Raw genomic sequence first — 24,520 nt, 5'->3', positions numbered from 1 at the left:
AAAGTTTGGAACAGCTCTGATGGCAATTTGACGTGTTCTTATTGACTACGATTTGCAATTACCGAGTTTTGGTAATTTAGCAGCACGTATTAGCCCTGATCGAGTGAACTTGTTGATTTTTAAGGAATGAATTGAATTGGTATAGGTTCAACTGATGCCCTGAAGCACTTTCCATGAGAGTTTTGCGTTCGGAACTAACCAAATCGGCCGCAGGTTGGGTACGTTATAGGCGTGGGTGCGAGATTCCTGCGAACAATGCTAGACGTTCGTTTCCCTCCCGGTGAATATGCATCACGGAGAGTTTGGGCTCCTACGATGCACAGGAATGAAATCAACCGCCTGTGAATAAATTTCTTTAGTGGCCTTTAGTCATCCGGGAGTGCAATTTTTTCCCATACAACAAAAGAATTCGTTTGAATAGTCGGCGGTTGGCTGCGTCTCTACGGTCTTGGATCGATGCCTTATACAGCCCACTTATACATCCTCCTCTATGTGGCTGTGCGAAAGTAAAATAGATCGGCTTTGGGGGGAAAGAAAGAAAGAAAGGGAATGAAAAGAGCTGTATATGCATACGAACTGTTATTATTATTCAGAAAGGCAGCCACCTTTTTGGCCCGGCAGGAGGAGCAAACACCTCATCTCAAAAGTGGAATTTATATGAAGGATCTATATATTTTAAGGGGGCGGCCGGAGCGACAGACCGTTTAGACATAAAATATCGATCAAAAGGGGGGTTGTTAGAATTGCGACACGGCCGAGTTGCAAGACGTATGCCAGTAGGGACCCCCCGGAAGACGTAGAAAAATGTTAGGTACATGTGAAGGCGGAAAAAAAGAATACAGCTAGCGCATGAAAGAGGATAGATACAGCAGTATATAAAAAGAAAAATCATAAGAAGGCAAGTAAAAAGTACAGTAGAATACAAAATGAAGAAATTCTTACAAACAAAAAAGCACGACGACGACGACTTTAAACTACCACCATCGCTTCTGATTTTTCTTCAGCCTTTTCTTATCTCTCTCGGCTTTTTTCCCATAGTTCTCAATAATACACGACACGCCCCCCTAAAAAAACTCTCACCGGAACGGCCAGCAGGAGATTAAAAAAAGACGCGAAAAAAGCCCTGCACTTTGATTCTTCCGTTTCTAGTCGCTACATGTCCGGCAAGCTGCTGAGCAAGTCTCTTTTTTGTTGTTGTGTGTTCGTATAGATCCGCCACTATTTCGGAAGTCGCTCCTGCTTCACTTGGCGTCCAACTTCACAATCTATCAACGTCGCCCAGGATTTTTCTCTTTCGTCGCCTAGAGCAACCGGATCGAGCGTCGACTTCACTGAGACACACGAAATAAAACAAAATGTCGACTAATATACTTTCTTCGTCTTTCACGTATTGAAATTCTCAACTAAAATTGTGTTTGACGACAAGTCTGATATTGGATGAGCGTTTCTCTCGTTTCCCTTTTGGTGCGATTGTGCCAACGAGTCGTTTGAAATTTGAACAATCCGTGTTGACTTACTTTATCTGAAGCATCAATGTACGAATCGACTTTGTTGTGTTCCCCAATGTTGAACGAGAGCATCACGTACACACAAGAGTGTCTAACCTTTTCCTTGTTTGTGTTTCTTTACAGATATAAATCCATTTTCTCTGACTTGATGTTTCCGATTGGCAAACAACTTTTAAAACAACTTCATTTTCTTGTTGATGTTACACGAGACAAAAAGGAGGGAAAAGGGCAAAGATCCAAAAAAGTTTCTTTGAGAGAAGAGAAGTGTGAGAGTTCAAAAAGGCCTGCGAGCCTCTGGCCACCTTTTGAATTGATAGAATATCAGAGCAAAGAGTGGCAACCATCTTTCCTGACCGGTGCAGGTGAATATGGAAAGAATTTGTCAGACTTATTGCTAGAAATGCCACGGTGAACAAAAAAAAGAGCTGGCAGTAAGAAATATGAAAAACTGTTCTGCGAATCCACTAGACCAGTGGCCATAGACCTAATTTACTTGGATTTACTTCCCTTTCACTTCACTCTATTACCGCTATTACTGATTACGATAACTACAGCAGTCTAAGTCGGTCGAAAAACGATGGGAAACAAAAACAAACAAGTAAAATGAAAAACTTACTCAAAATAGAAAACATCCAATTGTGTTGGCGCCACACCAACAGGTAGGAAAAAACCCGCGAAAATGTGCGCGAAAACGGACAACCTCTCTCCTCCATCATCGAAAATACTAATGACAATGAGGTGAGGGTTGAGACCTGAGGGCTCTATGAATCAACTGGGAACCGAAGCTTTGTTGCAATATTTCCAACAAAAGTTCAATATATTTTTTTTCTTTTTCCAAGATAAATACCAAACAAATTTGTTTAATTAAATTCCTTAATTTACTGACAATCCTCCCACAATTAATTAAAAATTCAATGCATCGTGGGCGTAGAAATTCGGGGACGGAGGGGATGAGAAAAGTAGTGGGGTAGGGAAGTGGCAACTGCCAATCACAAATCGGCATTATTAGAAAAAGTAAACAAACAAGAATTTGAATGTTGGAATGTGAAATTATGATGGTACTTGTAAAATACATTGAAATGGGGATAAATAAATTTGAAAAGGACGCACAGAAATTGTATTTTACCCAAATGTCACATTCGACGTCTGCTGAATTCTGCTGAATTCGCGCCATTTTCGAAAATGACCAGTGGGAAAAGCGCCAGCACGAATACATATGCATTACGAATGAAGAAGCCAGCCCTGATGACGTTCGCTGTGAACAACCTTGTCATTACATTCAGTCCCATCTGGTAACATTTTCTTGGCGGAAATATTTGTGAATAGCCTAACAAGAATTCGGCGCTTGATGGGAAACGGGAGGCCTGCTGAGCTAGAAGTCTTTAAATGCGACGCTTGATTGAATTGGCATTTAAACAGTCAAACGCATCGGAATGGGTAGAAAATGTCCAGCAAACAACGTCCGCTGGGGGACTGGATTGCGTTATGACAGCCGGAGTTCAAAAGCTTCTCGTCGCCGCTTCCTGCCTCCGTGCCGATTATTCATTGAAGACGTCGTCTGTATGGGAATAACGAAGGCGGTCGTGCAACCATTTGGGCAGCCGAGGCTTTCTCGGGCCCCCCTTTTGGGCGTTTCAATGATGGCCGCGCGACTTGAATAGGAAATTTAAACACAAGTGACTCTCTATACGGGCACACACACCCCCCCCCCCACATCGCGACGAATAAGTAAAAGTGACGTTTGGAATTATTTATTCATACACTCGGCTTTTATCGTCTGCTGTAGCCTCCGGCAGACAAATTGCGGATCCTTTTCGAATATCGGCTGCCTAGCTGCTGGATCGTTAAATGTAACCGCCACTTTTTCTGACATTTGTATTTGGAAACCGCCAAAGGGCATGATTGCGCCTGGGTAGCCCAGCAGTCGTTGCCCAGTGACAATGTTGAAACTTCAGAAAGACAATATGTTTCGTATTTTATGGCTGCAGCTCTTTCATGATTGTTGTAGTTTTACTTGTTTCATTTCTTATTTGCTTTGCTAATTTCAGATTGTCTGACGACAGAAAACTGCTTTTGGCTGCTGCGTCAGCTCTATTATATCTCGAGCCCAGGACGGGATGACGCACGGACGACCCGGCGGATGGAATCATGAACGGCGGTGGTGTGTGTGTATGTTCGTGTCAGTGAAGTATAAATCCAAACGCCGGATGTCGACATAGTGGGAGCAGAAACGGCACTTTTATTAAGTCAACTCTATAAAAGCGATGTGTGTGCGGTGTGCCGCCAACGCTATAGGCTACGTATATAGCACAGCAGCCGGAAAAAAATAACTAAATAAAAGTAACCAAACACAAATATGGATCAATGGATGTGCTGCGCGTTTTCCATGTTTACTTACGTCGTCGCTGGCCTTCACTCTGATGATGCCTTCCCTTTTGTATCTTCTACACAGCAGCTCTCGCGTCCTATACATCTTTCAACTCGCCGAGTTACTAACTCTTGCGCTCACGTTCGATTTTCACTTGTGCCATATCTATATAGCTATATGTGTATGTATATACTGGGGGTTGCTCAATTGTGTAACCCTCCTGCTACTTGCAGCAAACTGGGCGGCGGCCCCTCCGATCATCGATCTCGCTCAAGAATTGCCAATGGGTTTTGAGCTATCTATACATAGGAGATATTTGAAGATTTTTATATCCATCGGCCTATACCAAACAACAAATGGGAGAGAGACAGGCAAGTGAAGTGAATAAATAAACTCTTCTTATGGCGATGCGAACAATCTCGCCTCCTATCCGACACAGCATAACACGCGCAGCGCCAATTTCGTATTCTCTCGGCGGCTTGGGTGATGCTGTTTACGAATGGCCCGCCAAAAGGAAAAGATGAAAAATCAATAGTGCAGCTGCGTGCGATTTTTGGAAAGAAAAAGAAAAAAAGGTGTCACACATGTTTAATGGACGCGGCGAATGTGTTGTCGTCGGGGGGTTGTGCATCAATTGACCCGGAAACTATGCCAGTGTTGGAAATCCCCGGTAAAAGCTCTCTCTCTCGCACCCACTCAAAAGACCCTGCTGGCGCCAGGCTGCTCTGCCGCACGCGAGTTTCTTTACGGCACAATGGCCGCGTGACGAGTTGACGACTAACAAGCCAAAAACGGCGAGAACCAATCGATCAACTTTTTTTTTATTATTCTTGGTGATTTTCTTCTTCTTCTTCTTGCTGGCTGGCTGGCTGGGCTCCTCAGCAGCCGTCATTCACTCCCTTCCAATTGTACTTTGCTTTTGCCTAATTCAATTGGATAACGCGCGGCTCGAATCTATTCATCGTCTGTCTAGTTGCCTTATAGATTCAATACTACATAAATACGACGCTTGGACAGCAATTACAGACAGTGGCTTCACGGCGAGTCCAGCAGCAGGATATACGAATGATGAAAAATCATCCCAATTTCGTGCCACCGTTCTGTCGCCCTATATGTCCGTCCTTATATAATATCCAGATGGCTAGAGATATCTATACCCGCCCACTATAGCCAGCGCTATCCCTTTTGTTTTGTCTTATTTGACCCTTTACTTTCCCCCCTTTGGCCATGACAACCCGATCCATCCAGTAGTAGTATATGGGATCATGTTATTTGTTTTTGTAAAAGTCTCTTGTCTCCCTCCTTTTTTATTGTTATTATTTTCTCTCTTTTTTTTATTTATTTTTTTGACAAACCAAAAAGGATCGTGCTGGACGCTGAAGAAGAAGAAGGAAGTGACCAGGGGCCTATATTATATGCAGCCAGCGACAAAATGGTGGTGGCGGGAGGCTAGAAGCTATAGACGACTACTGTACATAGATATAAAGACTGTAAGCCTTGGCTGAGTCTACGACATTGACGGCGAGAAACGAGAGCGCAAAGAAGAACAAGTAGAGCCTCAGATGGAAAGAGAAGGAAATAGATGGAGATCCTCCTATATAGCCTATACTGTATAGTCGGGTCTGTCACTTTGAATTCCAACTGGCAAACGTCACGAAAATCATGCGCCTGGCGTATATAGTACACTATAGATAGACTCGAATTCTATATACATCCGGCGTTGTCGAGATTTCTGATATTTTTGTTGTTAAAATCAACGAATGCTTTTAACGCTTTATTTAAATAATATCTAACTATGATTTTCTTATCCATAAGGAACCGTACTGTACATCCAATCGACAATGATAAAAGAGCAGCGACTAAAAATAATTGATCCAAGTTGCCTTGACTGAAACTTTTCGAGCCGATCATCTATACCCCCATCAAAGTTGAACAAACGAAAAAGTCAGTTGGAATTGAAAAGAAAAAAAGTTTAGAAGATGTGTAGGCCTATAGGAAATAAGAGGATGTGCAGGAATAAGAGTTGAAGCCATCCAGCGACGTATAGCGGATTATTTCAAAATAACGAAGTGCTGCAGACCTTCAGAACAGAAAAGACAACTTGGCAGAAAACTTTCTTCAATCATTTTCTTAGATATAGACGCGAGTCTTAGTGATGGGTGTAAATGTGATCGACGTTTATTATATCGTATGTATATTTACCGCTGTATATACATTCCGTTAGTGTGTGTAGGGCATTTGTCGTCAATGAATGACAGCGCATTGTTTCCCGACAAAAATGAAAAAAGTCCCCCAATGAAGTCAAAGACGAATAAAACAATATCTAAAGATAAAGATAAATATACGCTCCTCCTATTATTTAGGTAATAAAGAAAAGCGCATTCGCCTCTTGTTGTCCGTATTGTCCGCTCGGCGCAGGTCCTGTTACATAATAAGTCAATTGATCTCAACAAACCTTGATGTAATAGTCTCACAGAGGCTGTATAGAGCAGACTACATGTGACTTTTTTTGTCGTCTATCTGTCGCTGAATAAAGACTGTGACGTGCTGATGCTGTACAGCAACTGATTAGTTCCAGTGTCTCTTTGCTTTCTTCCCACCAGCAGTGCCATTAAAGCCGCCAATCTTCACTGCTGCTGCGCCTATATATATCTGGCGCTCTTCATTCTTACAGTGTCGTTGCTCTTGTATTTCTGTACACCGGCATTTCCCCTCTCTAAACACGATCCGTTTCTGTTAGATATAGTCGTCGTTCTCTCGGCTATACACTTGCCAGTTCCGATAGGAAACGCTTCTACACCAGGCTGGAGTGTGTGTAGACTGTATCTTATTGGATCACAGCAGAGAGAGAGAGAGATCGCTATCTCTCGTGCTGTGTGTGCGTGTTTGTGTACTCGATGTATGAGGGGTGGGGGGGGGGAATTGTCACGCCCTCTCCTTATTCGATTTCTCGTGTGCCGAATTGCAGCGATTCAAAGCAACAAAACAAACAGGTCGATATCACAGAGAGATAGATAAAAAGTGGGAGAAAAGTCGAAAAGCAAAGGGCTGCTGGCTATATGCTGACGTTGTCTCATTCTGAAATTCCTTTCTTCTTGTTGTCTTATATAGCATTATTATTTTCCCTTTGACAGTTCAGAGAGAATGCGCCCAAGGCAGCAGCAGAGATTCCGCGCTTTTCTATTTCACACGTCCCATCACATTCGCGCACATTCGCCCATTTTCAATGGGTTCTAGACTCGCTTGCCAGTGCGTTTTCGCCCTTTTCCAGCCGGACCCTATATATCTATAAGTTCACCGTACTATCATAGCCACGGGGATGGGATAGTTCAAACGGTTCAATCTTGTTAGGGGATGAAAACGTGGGCAGCTGCTGCGTATAGTGAGAGACATATAGTCAACATGACTAGATCAAAATGAATCTGTTCCATCAGTTGTCCAGGATCCAGGATCTCATTACTACTCTCCTTCCAGCTCCAGCAAATAAAGAATAAAGCCAGCAGCCCAAGTTCAATTGGGGCTATATGTTGTTGGTTCATTCGTCATATAACTCTTGTCTGGTCTATATAGCTATAGATGTATTTCTCTTTTACCCAGCCGGTCGCTTTTGTGAGTGCGTTGATGTTGGCTGTTCTTTCTCCCTCCAGAGACTTGTCTTCCATTACACTCGCCGCTTTTCTTCTTCTTCCTTCTGTGTGTGCTGTGCTGTGCGTGGTGGTGGTGGCTTATCGGACGACCTTCTTCCCAGTTCTCTTCAATTCTCTTCTATTCCCTCCTATTTGTCGTCTACAATTACACGCTGAAAGTTGCGGAGGGAAAAGCCAGCCAGCTATTCAAATTGTCATTTCTCCTCCATCGCTGCTGCTGCTGCTGCCATTCTCCGCGCTATATACTCTATAGACTCTGATACCATTCAATTCGAGCTATACTACACAGCACAACACACACATACCGGCACGCATTCAGATTGGATGGGATCTACACACAACACAGCAGCACAGGGGCCTTTTCGCCGTCATGCAAGCGGGGTTTCGCCGCGTCTGGAAGCTTATATTATTCCCTTCCATGATGGGAACCCATGGCAAAGGGAGAGGTGTATACGTAAGACACTATCTGGGTCCGCCAGCCCAAGGAGCCCTATATATCCTACATTTATTCCTATATAGGCCTCTGTGGCGCTATATAACCAAATGAAAACGGCGGCGTCCATCACATTCAGACGGGAGTTGAGAAGCTCGTCCTTTGGCTGGCCAGCAGCAGCACAGCAGAGAGTCTGTTATATATAGAAAGTGGTTGTTTCCCCGTGCAGACTTGGATGGGCGGTTTTTGCATCTGGGGCGCGTTTTTTCCTCTCTGTTTGCTGGACTCTATAGAGCGACTCTCCGCTGTGCACATATAGTTTATAGAGCGTCGCTGTTAACTCACACGGACGCTGCTGCGCGTGGTTCTGTGCCGAGTTGCTTGCTTAAACGCGTGTTGACACAGCGGTTTAGTGTGTTGCTGCTGCTGCTGCTCCGCAGCGTTGCACATCTTATACACACCATGAATAGATATAGAGAAATAGACACAAAAGAAAAAAGAAAGAAGAATGTGTGCTGTGTATGTGTGGCAAAGGCTGCCGCCATCATAAAACAACTTTTTTTTGTTTGCTGCGGATGTACATATTTAACTTGCCTTTCTTGGGTTGGGCGACTCTATAATAACCCGCTTGAGAAAAACACCAGCCAATCATTTGCTATATCATCTAGAGAATAATACGATTTCACCCCTTCAATATATTCTAATGGCCGACTGTTTAGATAATATATATTTCCCACAGTTTGCTTGTGTATATATCTATATAACCCGGTGGTGCCTGCCTCACTTATATATTTTCCCGTGCTGCTATGGATGGGCGGTTGTTTTCTCCCTTTTTTTATTGGCACATTCTTCGACCGACACAATATTTTTTTTTATTCGCCATATCCAGCGTGCCGCACAGGACAGACTTTGGCGCACGCGGGAGTAAAAAATAAGAAACGAAAAAAAGTGGAGTTATACTCGTTGAGGATGCTGAACGAGCGCGGAATCTCGACTCGCCTTACACCCCCGGCCAGCAGCAGCAACGCAGCACTACTATCTCTCGTATTATACAAAATGATATGACCCATTCCGTACACACCGCACACCCAAACGACAAAACGTTTTCCCTCTTTTTACTTTCTTTACTACTTTGCAAATCTTTTTCTTTCACGCATTTTTATATCGTCCCGTTTTTTCTCCCGTGCTGCTGCTCCGTTCGTACTTTTATAGAGAAATCTAGGCCCGCGTTTCTCCGTAAAAAAAAGGCCCAGCCGTCTCTAGCGCTTATATAGACGGCCAGGTGGTTGTACTCAACTTAACGATCTCCTATTTTTTTGTGTGTGCTGCGCACGGGTACATAAACACGCGAACGAGAGTCGTCATCTAAGCAGGACAATTCAATTCTTCTTCCTAGAATTTCCATCAAATGCAGAAAGAAACGGCCAGCCAGCAGAAATAACGTCGCTATAGCGAATATAATATAATGCCCGGTCGTTATTTATGGCTATTACGATGGACGGCGGGGTTAAGAGTTCGCGTCGCCCGTCGTGATCAATTTAAAAGACGACGAGCGAAAAAATGTAATCAAAAGAAGTAATAGACTACTATATACTACTATAACGTGTGAGCGACCCGAAAAATTAAAGAGAGGTAGTAACTATACACTTACTGAAATCTTGGCGCCAACATTCGAAACAGTCCAGCAGGAGAATTATTATTGAGCCAACAAGCGGCGGCCTATGCTGCTGCTGATGTGTTGATTGCCGAATCGCTGGAGCGTCTGTGATGCTGCTGATGATGCGGCGGCTGAGAGATGAGAAAAGTTATTATTGACTCCGCTGGATCGCATTTGATGTCGAGGCCGCTGTCACCGGCTCTCATCGTCAATGCCAACTCTCCAACTCTCTCAGCAAAGCGGATTGCCGGAATAATATATTAGTTGCGGTTCATGATGACGACCAGCCAGCCAACGCGCGCTAATTCACCAGCAACAGCATCGACTGCATCAGTGAGTACAAGAAGAAGAACTTTGTCAGCCGCACCAACGTTATGTGGCTCGTCGCAAAATCCTGCCCAACTTCTTTTCTCTCTCACGCCACTTGATGAACTGTTTGAAGCCGCACACGCACACAGCACACAGCACACACAGACACACTACACGACGCCCCTCCTGATCAAAAGACGACGTCGCCGATGAATAACTTGGCGGTTATTGCCGCGCCGACAGAGTTGAGAGCGAGAGAGAAAAAGACGGGCGAATAAAAGGTGAGCCAATGAGATATGCTGGAAGAGCAGCAGCACCGCGTTTGAGAGACTTGTGACTTGCAACTGCAGCATCCAACAACTGGCGAGGACCACTGGCTGGTGGATAGGATCCTCTTCTCGACGCTCCTCTCGACGACGACGACGACGCTGTGTCTTTTACTACCACCATACACCGCACCTCCCCCTTTTGCTTTGGCTCGGGTCCGTCGCCTTGATGCTGGGAATCTGGCGGCGATTTTCCCGTCGTGCCAAAAGGTATAGAGAATACATATAAAAGGCGGCCTGCTGCTGGGTCTTGGGTCTGGTGATGCACAGGCCCAGTTCTGCTCTTTGGGGCCGGCACTGCTGCTGGAGTGAGATGAGAGCGCGGGAGAGAGATCCTCTTTCTGCGTGATCAATCCAGCAGCCCAACTGGGCATGCGCTAATGTAACAGGGCGTTTCCTATGCACCTCTCTTTTAGATATCTTTGTGTATTTCTTTCCCCCTCTCTTTCTTTTGGTATATACCGTATAAGACCCACACATCTTATTCCGTGCAAACATCTTCCATACCTCCTCATGTCTTCGTCAACGACGTCCTTCTCTTATTCCGCTTTGACGTCCGCAAGGGCGACGCTGCTGTGGTGGCGGTGATGGTGGCAGCGGTTTTTACAAGAAAATGTCGGTCGAGAGCTCGGGGAAAACAAGAGAAGAAGTAGAAGAAGAAGAACAGCAGTGGATGGAAGGCATTCGAGACGAAAAAAGAGCTTTTAAGAGACGAAAAGAATACAGACAACGCTGTTGTGCAACCCTGTCGCCTTTATATTTACCTTTGGCTCCCTCTTTTTTCGTTGACATAGCAATAATGTAGAAGAAAATATGCCACAACGAATAGAGAGATAAATATATATAAGGCTGTCACACATCCAGCGGAGATCGCCGGATCTATTCCGGAAGTGGGGGGAAGTATAGATGGTCCAATGAGTTAACGAATCGATATCGACCATGTCTTCGCGGATAGTTTTCCCCCCAATAACTTTCAGCGGCGGGCCAACACAGCACAATAAGAACAATGAAATTACACCTAGACTATGTACTATAGAGTATATAGTGTCGCTGTCTAATATAATCCCATCAGGTCTCCAATTTAGCACTGTGTGTCGTCCTATACACATCAGCTCTTCGAGGACCCGCATTTAGTGTGTGTATATACAGTAATGTGGCTCATTCGGACGGTGTCAATGTGTCTGACACGAAGCATATAAGATTCTTGCATTTCCACTGAACAGATTCCATAGCAGAATTGGATAGCGTTGGAATTTCTTCAACTACTTTTTTTAATTATTTTTTTTAAAACAAAGTCTATAGGTTTTCAATCTGCAGCAGTGGGGAAAAGTAGCGACGACCCAAACGATATAGAGCGGACTCTCTCGTATTATTACTTTGACTCTATGATAATGTCGAAAGGCATTTTTGCCTCCCGTTTGTCGAAATTGAATATCTCTCCGCTGTGGAAAGTTTGCTTATAGCTCTCTATAGGTATGCACCGGTATTATAGTCGTTCGAACAAAAAGAAGGTAAATGAAATAAGTCAGTTATTCCTGTAGAGGCGGAGATCAATGCAAACCTGTGCGCCTTATATTAGTTGATATATAATGCTTGAGAGATGGGGGAAAAAGTGAGACAGGCGAAATAAGTTAACGGGGAAATGGAGCAAAGTATATATAGAACGGTGACGGATGAGTAGTGTGTAGGATGTTGACAAATGTTAGACCTTGAGAATGCTGATTTTCTTGGCTGTACATTTCTCTGCGGGCTGATGCATTTGCAGCAGCTGCTATTATATTATATCAGAAGCGAACGCAATGCATCAGACAGAAAGTCTAATATAATGTTGCAGGTGGGCAAAGTATTATAGATCTCGCACGGAGCTTGAAAAACAAAAACTAACTAATCCCGTATGCATTGCCGAAAACAAAAGATCACAAAAAGTTCTTCTCAAAGCAAACTCTCCTTCTCGTGTTGCGCAAACGAGAGTAGTACTCGTAAAACTTTCGTAATCTGCAGACAAAGATCGATGATTATTACTTATATAGTGCAGCGTCGATGTAATAGGGTATCTAACTTAACACGGGGGTTTTTCCCGCTTTTACATCATAGCATTACATTAGATTTTTGTTGCGCTTTCAAATTCGTACACTTTTGAGCTAATCAGTTTATGGTGATGTGCGCTCTGCAAATTGAAGATGATTAACGACATCACTAGAGATATTATAATAGGGCGGCTTCAATAATCAGACGAGCCCCAATCGAGTTGATTTAATAAATGGAGCTGAATTTCACATTCCACAGACAATGGCCAACATTTTCCCTCTTCTCTTATTCTTTTCTGAAACGATAGAAAAAGAGCCACACAGCAGCAGCAGGCAAACGGCGATACGTATGTACACACACACATAAATTAGAGCCCGAGCAAAATTATTGCTGATGTGATTGCCTTCATTAGTATTCGTCGAACGGCGTATCTGCTCGGTCTATATACCCATCGGCGGTCGTGACCGATTCGATCTTGGTGTATAATATATATATCTATATTTATAAATGATGGGCGAAGAAAAGAAGAAGAAGAAGGCGGAGCTGGGTGAGGGAAAAAAATGAGTTGATCAAATTATAAAAGAGAAAGAGGCCTGGCGTAGGCATCAGCGGCAGCCCATCTCCTTTTTCCTCTCTATATATATGGCTGACTTGCAAAGGAGAAAAAAGAAGACTAGGGAGAGAGAGAGAGAGAAAAGTCGGTATTGATTTGATGCCATACCGTGATGCGAGAAAGAGAAAGACGCAAGGAATATGGTGCTGGGCACCCGCCCGGCTCTTCAAACTATACTATTGTGGGAGGATATGATGTTGTGCTGTGCGTGTCTTACTGCTAGCTACCCCCCTCCACGACTTGTGCTGCTGCTGCTGACGCTGGCGTTTGTTTTGTTATGACTTTATCATTGCCTTCTCATTATTTTTATTTGCTGTGTTATTCCGTTTTGTCGGTGGGGAGAGGGCTGAAAGAAGACGTGAGCCGATCGATTGGTCTTTATGTAATACCTCGGCCTCCCCCCCCCAAAAAAACGAACGAATCAAAACAGATAATATAATGAATGGAAATAAATGAACGACGATATGAGGTCATGACGTTTTCAGTCGTAATCGATTTCCTTATTACTTTTCAGCAATTTTCGGTGAAATTCCGTTCCAGTTTTTATTTTTTCTATTTTTCTATTTTTGGCCCATCGGTTTCTGACGCATGAATTCCACGACATTACATCCGATGCTCGGAGGTTCTCCCCCCCCCCCCCCCTCTCCTTTCCAATATTACGTGAGTACAATCGTTTCCCGTCGATATTTCGCGGTCGTTGTGTCGTCGTCTGGGGCGCCAGCGCTGCGCCATTCGAATCGCGGCCAATGGAGATGCTGGGCGGAATAAAGCGGAATCTAATAGGCCCGCCACACGAACGAACGAACGAAACAGAACGGAATGGTTGTGCCGTTGGTGAACGGGCAACGTGACCCGTGCCAGAAAAGCTCATAAAATTCTCTCCGATCATCGGTCATCATCACGGATGATTGAACTATAAAGGCTAATAAGAGAGCATAGCAGACGACGACGACACACACACACATCTCCCATATATTCTTATATATCCTGAGATTGACTGTACAAGACATCAGCAGCATAAGGAGGAGGAGCTACATTCAATAACCAGCTCGGAAAAAGAAAAAAAAGAAATCAGTTTATTCCATATAAGAAAAGTGGATGTTCTTTTCGTTTAATTTATTACAACTCTGAGGATACAACGTGAATTAGTTTGCGGCGCAGTTATAAGGCCAACTATAGTCGAAGCGGGATGTTTTATTCAAGAATAAACAAGAAGCTCATCCCTGACTCAGCAGCAGCCAACGCGTGGTGGCGAACCAACAAGCAGTATAGCAGCTAGCAGCAGAGCAGCAGAAGGGCTTCTTTTTTATTAACCGAACAAACATTTACCGCGAGTCTGCTGCATCTGTAATTTAGTTGGCGGGCTAACATTACGTTCAGTCTATTAGTTAAGCGATAATATTATAGTCGTGTAAGATAATATACTCGAATGCTGCTGCTGGGTCCTCGTCAAACTGAATAGACCCTACCAGCAACAGCAGCGCTATATAGTTCCGCACCCAACGAGACAATAGAGCCGTTGCTGTCGCGCTCGACTTGATTTTATACATGTTATGTACGTATACCATTGTCACTGATGTCGGTGGACCCCTAGCGAAATGTTTCGCTCTGATCCGCGCGATCGTTAACTTCTTAGCGCGACATAAGAAAACGAAAAGACAAGAAAAGAAAAAAGAAGAAAAACGACGGATCTATAAAATATTGTACATACCATCTTGATCTTTGTCTTTTGTTGTCTTCCTTCATCAGCACCCGGATGGTTAGACATGTCTCGGTTCAGAGCAGCAGAGTCAAGAGCAGCGTGCATATATAGACGGGGGTGCACACGCAAGCAATATCTTTTGCACTTGAAATTGTGTATTGTTACTACTCGCCAGGCTACTGCTACTACGCAACATAATGTCTGCGTGCTTGGTGAACTCGCCGCCGCAAAACTTGGTGGACGACGAATAACCATGAGTGACGCCAGACGCACGACTATATACATGTATAACACTAATAACAGCTATACTAGAGACCCGCAGCAGACGGACAAAAGGAAGAAGAAGATGAAGAAGGGGGGAAAGTAATAGATGACGAAAAGTGGATGTTGATCGATGCCTGTCAAAAGTGGCAAGTATTAGAATGGGTTGTTCGCCATGTAACCTATTATTATTATTATACGACTAGCGCAATTAGTTTAAAAGCATATCGATCTCTTTCGCTTTATGTTATAATAAATTCTACGCGCCAGTATAATATTCAGCAGGGCATGTGTGTGATGCTGTGTGTGTGTGAGCGGACTATATCAGTGCTAAATCAGTCTACAAGATCAGAGCTTAAATCTATAATAGAAAATGGGGAGGAAAAAAAAGAGGAGAAGAAGAGGAAGAAGCTCCGTGCAGTGGCAAGACAAGAGAATAATGCTCCGACGTCTCCTACATCACCATCACCAACAGCTACCATCTCTCTTCTTATATACTTTTCTTCTTCGTCTCGTCGTCGTCCTGCTGCCGCGCTCCAGCAGCTCGTTGCTCTTCTCTATAATGCCCGGCGAGGGCAATCGAATCTACTAGATATAGTAGACTGATAGAGAAGAAGAGCTTCTTCCGTGTCATTGGGCCGTCATTTTCAGGGCCAGCAGCATCGTGCAGCAGCGGCCCACAATATATTCCCCTCACTATATGTATATGTCTGTGCCGCGGTTCGTCTTGTACAACTCGATCGATTCATCTACGCAGAGGGGAATCCTTTTTTAAGCTTCTCGCTCGATTGAAAAAGCTCGTCTCTCACTTTGGTCATTTTTGGATTTTACCCCGTGAGTATAAGTCACGCAATAATCGCCATTAAGAAATAATACCAGAGATCTGCTAGGTGGAACTTCGTCTATATAAAGTTTACCTCTGACATCATTCGGCTTTCGTGATTATTGACAAAGCACAACAGCCAAACACTATAGTACACAAAGCGAAAAACAAAAGACAACAAACAGCAGCAGACTCGGATATAACTTCTTCCTCGATGTATTACGATGTATTATTATTCGAGTCTACAACTTATACAGTATAATAGCGCTATACAAGGGCTTCGGCAAAAAGTTGGCAAGGAAAAATTGGCATTTAGATGATGTAGGTAGCAAAGCATGCTGCAGATATCACCGTTGGTATTATAATAAGCTCCTGTTGGCTGCTGAAGGAAGAGTTGAGGTGAAAGGCATCACTGAGATCTGTTGCTTTCCTATGCTGCTGCCATCGCATCATACTGTGTATATTATATCTCTCTCTCTTTCTCCTGGGTTTCATAGATGTGCTTACGCCAGACTTGGTTTTCTCCTAAATATAGACGTGGGAGAGAGAGAGAGAAAGGAGTTGATATTACAATATCTGAGATGCTGGGATCGAAATTGGAGTCGAGCTCGCATACATCTAGACGTGCCCCCCGCATCAATCCCGTGCGACGTTGTTTCCCTTTTATTAGCCAAAGCTCAGCTTTTGAACACAACAGGGCCGTCGTGATCATGCTCCTGCACACACACACACACAACGGTGTGCTGCCGAGATGAGCCCGGCAGATGTTTCAAAAGAAGCGCGCGCGGGAGTGTCTATATAGGCCTATAGATACAGAAGAATGGCGCGTACACATCTATTTGGAGAGAGAGACGGGCGAAAGAGTTGACAGAAAAGGGAAACAAAACGTCACGTCTTCTCAAAGACAACACAGGGGGAGAATAAAAGGAAGTCGGGCTGGCAAAACGGCCCAGCGACATGATGGCAAACAAGAAATCGAACAATAGCGGAAAGGGACGAGGGAAATACAAGGCTCAGCAAAAGCATAAAGGAATATAGATGGGAAATAAAACGCGGACCGCTTGCGATGGCCGGCCGTGTGTTGTCTTCCACTCTCGTGTCATATCCGTCATGTTTTCTTTCTCCCCCCTTTTCTTTTTCCTTTTTTTGTTTTTCGTCCTGCCATTACGTTGTCACTTCGCAAGTGCATATGTTGCCGTAGTCTATAGAGAGCAGCGCGAAAGATGGCCAGATGGACAGATATTATTATATAATGCATCAGCAACCCAAAGGCCTCTGCTAAATAAATACTAGGTGTGCTGTAACTCTGAAATCATCGTCGCTATAGATATTGTATACACTAGACTCCCACGCCTATCGACGGATATATATAGTGAGACTAGGGAGATCGTGTTAGTAGTCTAGTAGGCTATAGCGCCTCCTATATGCAATGTTTGTGTAAATGTCATCTTAAAATTCAGCCTTCCACATGTATGAATGATCAAATATTCCGTATGGAGACCTGCCGCTGCTGTGCCGCCCGAGGGGGTAAGAAGAAAGATGCTACACGATGGCCTCCCCCCGACAACCCATCAACATAATACGCGCAACTTGCAAAACCACCCAAAGACAACAAGAAAAGCCCAAATGAGAGATTGAGTCGCGCCGCAACTATATCTTACTATAGCTATACTAGACTGCGGTTGAATCGGAAGATGTAGGACATAGCGAGAAAACAAAGAGAATAATATAAGAACTGCAAATGAAATGAACCTCTCTCCCCATCATTTCCACAGAGTATAGCCAAAGGATATTATAGACCGAATAGCGCGTGGGATATAGATGGTATAATATAGGTTATTCTTTTATCTCTCTCTGCTTATCTCAAAGCTGCCATCGCGCACAAAACCTCAAGGTTACTTTCCTTATTTACCCTCTTGCGTGACATTTTTGGTTATTCTTTTTCGGAACATAAGGACGAAGGATCTAAAAATGGTTTCGACTGCCCACCAAACGGTGATGGTTGCCGAGATGTTGTTTAGCAGCGGTCGACTCCCACCAATATTATGGGGCCTTCCCGACTCCCTTTCGATAATACTAAAGAAACTGTAGAAATATAAAAGACAATAAGAGAGAGAAAAAAAAAAAAAAAGAATATGATGTTAAGAGCAGCCGGGGTTGCTCAGCACTTCATAGGGACGCTGTGTGCGATGGCGCCCGTCCATCGAAAGTCAATGCCCAATGGATATGTGTCGATAAATGTGACGACGACTTTTTCCCTCCTCCCCTGATGGTATGCTGCGGCTACACACACAGCACAGCACCCTCATCTCTATAGAGCACAGCAGATATATAGACTGGATTATACGGAGAAATGTTGCATGAGGTCCGTATAGGAGCAGCACTGCACATCCAGCAGCCTATATATATACAGCCGCCAGAACGCCATTTCCGGCTGTCATGATGTTTTGCGTTGACGATATGTGACGGCCTATATACACACTGTGTGTGTGTGTGTCTGCTGTGTATGATGATATTCTTTCTCTCCATTTCTATTTTTTGCTTTTTTTACTTTTTCGAGATTTTCTTATTCCTGTGAGCGGTGGGCGAACTCTGATGAGAAAAATGATCCTTGGCTCCTGCTGCTCTCCTTGCGATCCTTTTTTTTCTTTCTTTATCATGTCCATCGAAAAAGATATAGAAGCGGCGGAGAAGGGAATCAACTCTACTGTGACGTAAGAGGACTAATATACCGTGTGCTGGTTATCTAGACTCGGGTAGCGCGGGCGTTATAAAAAACCAGGAGTGCGCGCTCGCGGGATCACATACAATATAAGTAGAAAGATATGTCGACAGTGATGCTCCTGTTTTTCTCGGCCCCGACAGCGCAGCCAGGCCAATATATATATATATGTATATCCTAATGGGAAATTGAAAGTGAAATGAATTGGAGCAGAGGGAACAGGGAAAAGAAGAAGAAGAAGAAGATTCACTCCAGCGTCGAATGAAGGAGAGCCTCTCATTCTTTTGCCTCTTTTTCCTTTTTTGTGACTTGATCTGACTATCCAGCGCATTCCGGCCATCTCGTCTATTTAACGAGAACAAGGAGCGCGTCTATATAAAGTCTCAGCGAAAAAGTCTAAAAGGAGAAAAAAAAAAAGAAAAAAAGAAGAAGAAGAAGAAGAGAAGTGCTGCACACGCGGACTATATAGATGTGAGAGATGAGAGTCTGCTGCTGCCTGGATAGTCTGAGTTGTTGAGGCATCCAAAACATTTTTGGCCTCCGCCCGCCCGCGCGCGAAAAAAGAGTTAGCATCGATCGAAGACGACGAGCGGAGGAGGTCTACGTCAAACGCGGAGCGACGAAAGATTCCCAAGAGACCAGCAAAACCGGGGCCCCGCAAAAAAATATAATGCGCGGGCAGACGGGCGACGCGGTCTTCTATACATATATATCTCTTGCTCAAGTCTGAGAGAGCGGCCCATGTTTTGCTGTGAGCCGGGCGGTCTCTTCTTTTTCTCCGTCATCATCTTGTGCTGCTCGTCGTCGGTCCACTTGTGTTTCTTTATAAGAGAATATAGAAGTGTATACCAACCAGCAGCTCCAGCCAATACCTTTTTTCTTTTTTTCTTCTTTTTTGGTTTGGCCCGGTGCGCTGTCCGTCTCATTCTTCTTCTCCATCATTCTCTCTCTCGTCCTTCAGTTGCCTTTTTATTCTTTGTTGCCTGCCTCGCCCTTTTTATGGTACGAAACCCCATAGTATAATAGAATCCTGTTCCTTAGTATACTGCTCGCCGCCTTTCCTGTTTTATTATTGAACACTAGATATACACACAATCCCTTATAGACGCCAAGATGCGGGCCCCTACTGTATACATAGAGCTCTACTAGTACTAGTGAGCTATATATATTAGATGTATAATATATTTAGTAATAGGACGGTTTCTTATTTCCGCTTATTTCCCCCTTTTCCCTTTTTGTCTTGTATTTTCTTTTGTCTTGTATAAATAATGTGACACTTTTCCGCTGTCTTCCGCTAGATCTCCACTCCATCTGACCTTGTCTTTTATTGTCAACGAGTTGCTGGAGATAATTGAAGGGCCGCTCGGCTCGTTATTGCAGCCGTCACATGATGTATAAACGGCTTGAAAAATAGAATAAGGCCCTCTCACAGCAACACAAACATGCGCCGCGCCATATAATTGGATGCGAGTCGCTAGATGAACGGATGCAGGGCGGCCGTTTCACAATTCATCGCCGTCCCGGTGTTTTTTTCCTTCTTCTATTTCCGGTTGAAAATCGCAACGCTTTTAACGGGACGCGTGACACCGTTCGCTGCATTGCAGATTCTTATTAACATGTTTATAATTCAAGTGTCCTAATTCGTTTCCGAAAGCAACTGTTAAGTGCGCAGTTGATGATATCAGACACAACAGAGCACAGCATCAGGCCAAATGGAGAAGTTTCAACAGCAGACTCAGAAAAGGTAAATTGATCGATGCAAATGAAGGCTGAATGGTAAGTATGTACGGTAACTGATGAATAGGGTGATTAGCGGCCCGGAAATAGAACAAAGCCCTCTACAAAGCATTAAACACACATATATAGGTGCATGTAAATTATAAATAAACAATTTTACCGTTTTTTTTATAGAAACAAAAAAAGGCGTTGGTTGATTGTGCGTCTGCTCCGTGTCTAACATAAAATTACTCTCGCCGTAATTTAGTGTATAGAGGATCATATGAGTTGCTTGCCGTATGAATTCATTAGACTATCAACCAATAGCCGGCGCCACTCCTGTTTTTATTATAGGAAGCGGTCGACGTATATTCACTTGGGTATTGACCGAGAGAAACGAAATGCCACGCGGGATTAAATGTTTCCTATATCGTTCTCTTCTCTACCTTCCGTCACGTTTCACGATCAATGAGAGCACACCGGAGCGAAACCCTGTTACGTAAATCATCTTATATTCATCCTGCTCGTATACAACAGTAATATAGGTTTTCTTAATGGAAATATGTTTTGCTATAGACATCTCGCTGTTGGATGTACAGACAGCTATACGTGTCTAAAGTTATACAAAACACGCCAATCTATTATATGCTCTTGTAATACATGTATGCATTTACTTTGCCCAACTCATCAATAAATGCTTATAATCATACGCGATCAATAATACAAACCCGATATCACAACCCGAAACTCGGTGTATTTAATCATGTGGCCATGAACTTACATAAATTGAAAGGTAGCCTTAATATGTTGAACATCAACACAAAATGAGCACTATTCCTTTCACGCACGTGAAATTTCCCATAGCGTATTGATGGCGTTTAATCTCTTACATAAAGAATGCTGGAGAGCAGAGCTTTGTGGGACGGATCATGCTAGAGGCTACAGTATATGTGTGCGGGCACTATACCACACATAGAGTTGAAAGTTCGTTGCCAGCAGAGTATATTAATCAGAAACATTGACGACGGTTGCCCGCGCGCGTTTCGTGAAAGAGATCCAGTGAAACTGTATTAGATAAACATATATAGTATTATTCATGTCATTTGCAGAACGGGGGGATTATTACTTTGAATGGGATCTCATCTATATGGTACACTGCACTGAGCTGGTATGCAGTATATGAGTCCGTTAACAAAAGATAAAAGACAAAGCCAATTTCTTTTGTATACACATTGTCTTTATACTTGATGGCATTGCCATTATATCCTTCACATAGCCATTCATCAAGGCTGCATTGATCTACAGGGGGGAAAAAAAGGACAGCCGCGTAATCATCTAAGGTTTATCTCGTGCTGATGTCTGTGAACAACTCCGATCTATTACAAAACAGTCGATTGTCACTTTACTTGCACTTGTCCTTGATTATTACCAATTAATTCCACTCTAGGACCCGGTTAAGCATTTCACGGGAAATTGATTTTCTCGCGCGCTTATTTCGATTCTTTTCCTGGAATGTTTATTTATTTTTTATTCAACTTATTAAACTTTTTGTTTTCCCCTCCCCAGTCCCCCCTGCTTATTTGTGTCTTCTTCATTTAAACTGCGAAATTGTTGAAGCGCTGTTGTGTATAAACTGTTCCGTGAACGGAGCTAAGTGTACCGTACTCTGATCTCTTTGTTCGCACCCTTTCCGAGGAATTATATCTACTCTGTTTATATTCTTCTTCTTTTTTTTTTCTCTATTTTTTCTTCTTTTCGGGAGCCCCTAGTTCTTCCCCTCACTTGTCAATTAGTCCGGTCGCCCGTCCCTTAATAATAGGCTGCACTGCACTACATACTGCTTCACGGGTTCAGTATGTGTATGGTCTACAAAGGGCTCTGCGCTATCAGCAGCTGCTCGACTCGAGCTCAACAATCAACATGCCAACAGGTTTCTCTCGCTCTTTCTCTTATTCTCTTGGTCGCTCACGTTACTTGAGCACGCACAGCACCAACAGTCGCATATATACAACACTATATGAGAGGGCCAGGCCTTCGTGCTGCTAGAGACTCTACGCCGCGAGTTCACGTGATATGCGCGCTCCTCTTAAAATCCCGAAAAAGACGTGGGATCGAAGCCTTCCTTTGGGAAAGGCTTTCCCTTCTGTAGTTTTTTCCGAGGTTTTTTCACCTTTCGGCCTCTTAATCAGCCTTTCACGAGATCTTTACGTCTTCTTCGATCGAGAGGAAGACGGGGGAGATTACCAGGTTGATCCGTTGATCATTTCTTCGGGATTTCTACTTTCTAGTAAGAATAACTTCCATCTCCATCTGTCCACTACACAGCACTTTCACTGGAGAATTCGGGACTTGAACCCGCAGTCTTCTGCTTTGGAGGCCGACGCCTAATCCATAAGGCCACAGAAACATCAAAATGTTACTAGACTGCGAAAAGTCTATCGCCATCAAGAACCCCAAGGCGTCTGTAGGCCTATACTGAATCGATTTAATTCACATCGAGATGTGCAACCATGGTGGATGAGAAGAATGGTGGAGTCACGCCATACAACGGATCTGAAGCGTATGCTGAGGCAGGCCACTACGGCGCCACCGTCGTTTCTCCCGGTTTCAATAGCTCTTATGGCTCATTTACATGTAAGGGTATTTTGAACATTTATTTTCAATACTTAGACAGGTATGATCGTAAATGTACTTAACAAAAAGTAAGTTTATTTATAGGACAATATTTTAAAATTATCATGAAAAGATATTCTCCAAGTCCTAATGTAGAAATTTAAGTTTGAAATGTCAACGTTCGAGGCAGTAATTGAAGGGATGCTGTTTAGAAACCATCTAATCACCTTTGTTTTGGTTTTCTCTACCCCTTTCTTGTTTCATCAGCTGTCAGTTTCCCTTGTTTCTAAACAGCATCCCTTCTATTACTGCCTCGAACGTCGACATTTCAAACTTAAATTTCTACATTAGGACTTGGAGAATATCTTTTCATGATAATTTTAAAATATTGTCCTATAAATAAACCTACTTTTTGTTAAGTACATTTACGAACATACCTGACTTACTATTAAAAATAAATGTTCCAAATACCCTTACATGTAAATGTGCCATAAGAGCTCTTGAAACCGGGAGAAACGACGGTGGCGCCGTAGTGGCCTGCCTCAGCATACGTTTCAGTTTGACAGGCCAAATCCCTATCCCGTGGCTCCACCATTCATCTCTTCCACCATGGTGCAACCTTAGCGCAATGGTTAGAGCACACTGTATCCCACCAAATTGTCCCGTGTTCGATTCTCTGTCCCTCCAAATTGTATAATGTTCCTCCTAAACTGTCTGCTCAATACTACTAATAATCTAACTACTAACTCAACTACAAACTACTCATACCGCAATAACTACTCACACATCTACTAATCTCTACGTCTCAATTTACTTCTAAACTCACCTCCCGATCTATTAGGCGTCCTGTTGCTATAAAGGACGTCTATCTATAAAGATCGTTACCCATAAAACCCTGGTATTCTTGACTAGCTGACACACGCTCTGAAGTTGTGTCCTTAAGTTCGTACGATTAGCCCCTGAGGGTCATCGACGGTTGCCGTTCAATCGGTAGCACTAGATGGCACAATTACGGCCCAGTATGCAGCGCAATGAAGTAAGAGCGTGGCCCCTGGTCAGATACCACTCCCAGAACCTTCTCTTTTAGCAATTTAATGAAATTATTACAATTACAAAATTCATTAATTTGTTTTTCACCTTATGCATTTTGGGTCGGCCCATCATGATGAAAGGGAGATGAAATATTATGGATTATGTCATCTGCTGGTTTTCTTTGAAAATTCATCGATGTCGGAAATTTTCCGACCCTCGATTTCTCAGTATTTTAACAGTCATTTTTGATCACGTGAGAGTGTATATTTTATATATATTATATATTATATATATTATTTTATAATATTTACAAGTATTGTCTTGATATTTTTATTCTCACCAATTCATGAAGGACTTCCGCGTATCCATCAAGTATGATCACCGGTTTTCCCCCCAATTCCCCAATATTTCCATCGTCTTTCATATTTGAAGCATCTAGCTTCAGTCTCTTCTTCATCATCATTGACTACAGTCATCTTTAGCTCTTGTACAAATACAAAGTTAAATACTAAAACAGAAGAAGTTTCTCACAAATTCTCCTTAAACTAGCGTTGCATAGTTGCATCGACAATTCTCTCTCTTTAAACAAGTGTTGCATAGTTGCATCATAATTCTCTCTTTTTAAAACTAATGTCGCTCATTTTATTTTCGACAATCGAATCAATTCAATTCATCGAATCTGTGCTCTGTGAAACAGCAATTTTCTAATCTGGCAAAGTGCAACAAATTTAGGGGATGCGCCAAAATGAATCTATAAAATCT

General features: G+C 43.2%; 1 protein-coding gene across 2 annotated transcripts in view; it reads right to left on the bottom strand.

The window, feature by feature from the left end:
- The window catches only part of LOC124314647 (neuroligin-4, Y-linked-like), a 43,067-nt gene extending 32,537 nt beyond the window's left edge, over positions 1-10,530 (bottom strand). Inside the window, exon 1 of one of the 2 annotated variants that reach the window (XM_046779904.1) lies at positions 9,608-10,530. The gene's annotated coding sequence lies outside the window, so the exon portion shown is untranslated. Of the gene's footprint in view, positions 1-2,124; positions 2,244-9,607 lie in introns of those variants that run through there. The other variant, XM_046779903.1, reaches the window with a different exon arrangement.
- Positions 10,531-24,520: the final 13,990 nt, after the last annotated feature.

This window comes from Daphnia pulicaria, chromosome 10 (genome assembly GCF_021234035.1).
Source record: "Daphnia pulicaria isolate SC F1-1A chromosome 10, SC_F0-13Bv2, whole genome shotgun sequence".
NCBI classification, from domain to species: domain Eukaryota; kingdom Metazoa; phylum Arthropoda; class Branchiopoda; order Diplostraca; family Daphniidae; genus Daphnia; species Daphnia pulicaria.
The sequence above is the reverse complement of the archived record's forward strand: the minus strand, read 5'-3'. Positions and strand labels throughout refer to the sequence as shown.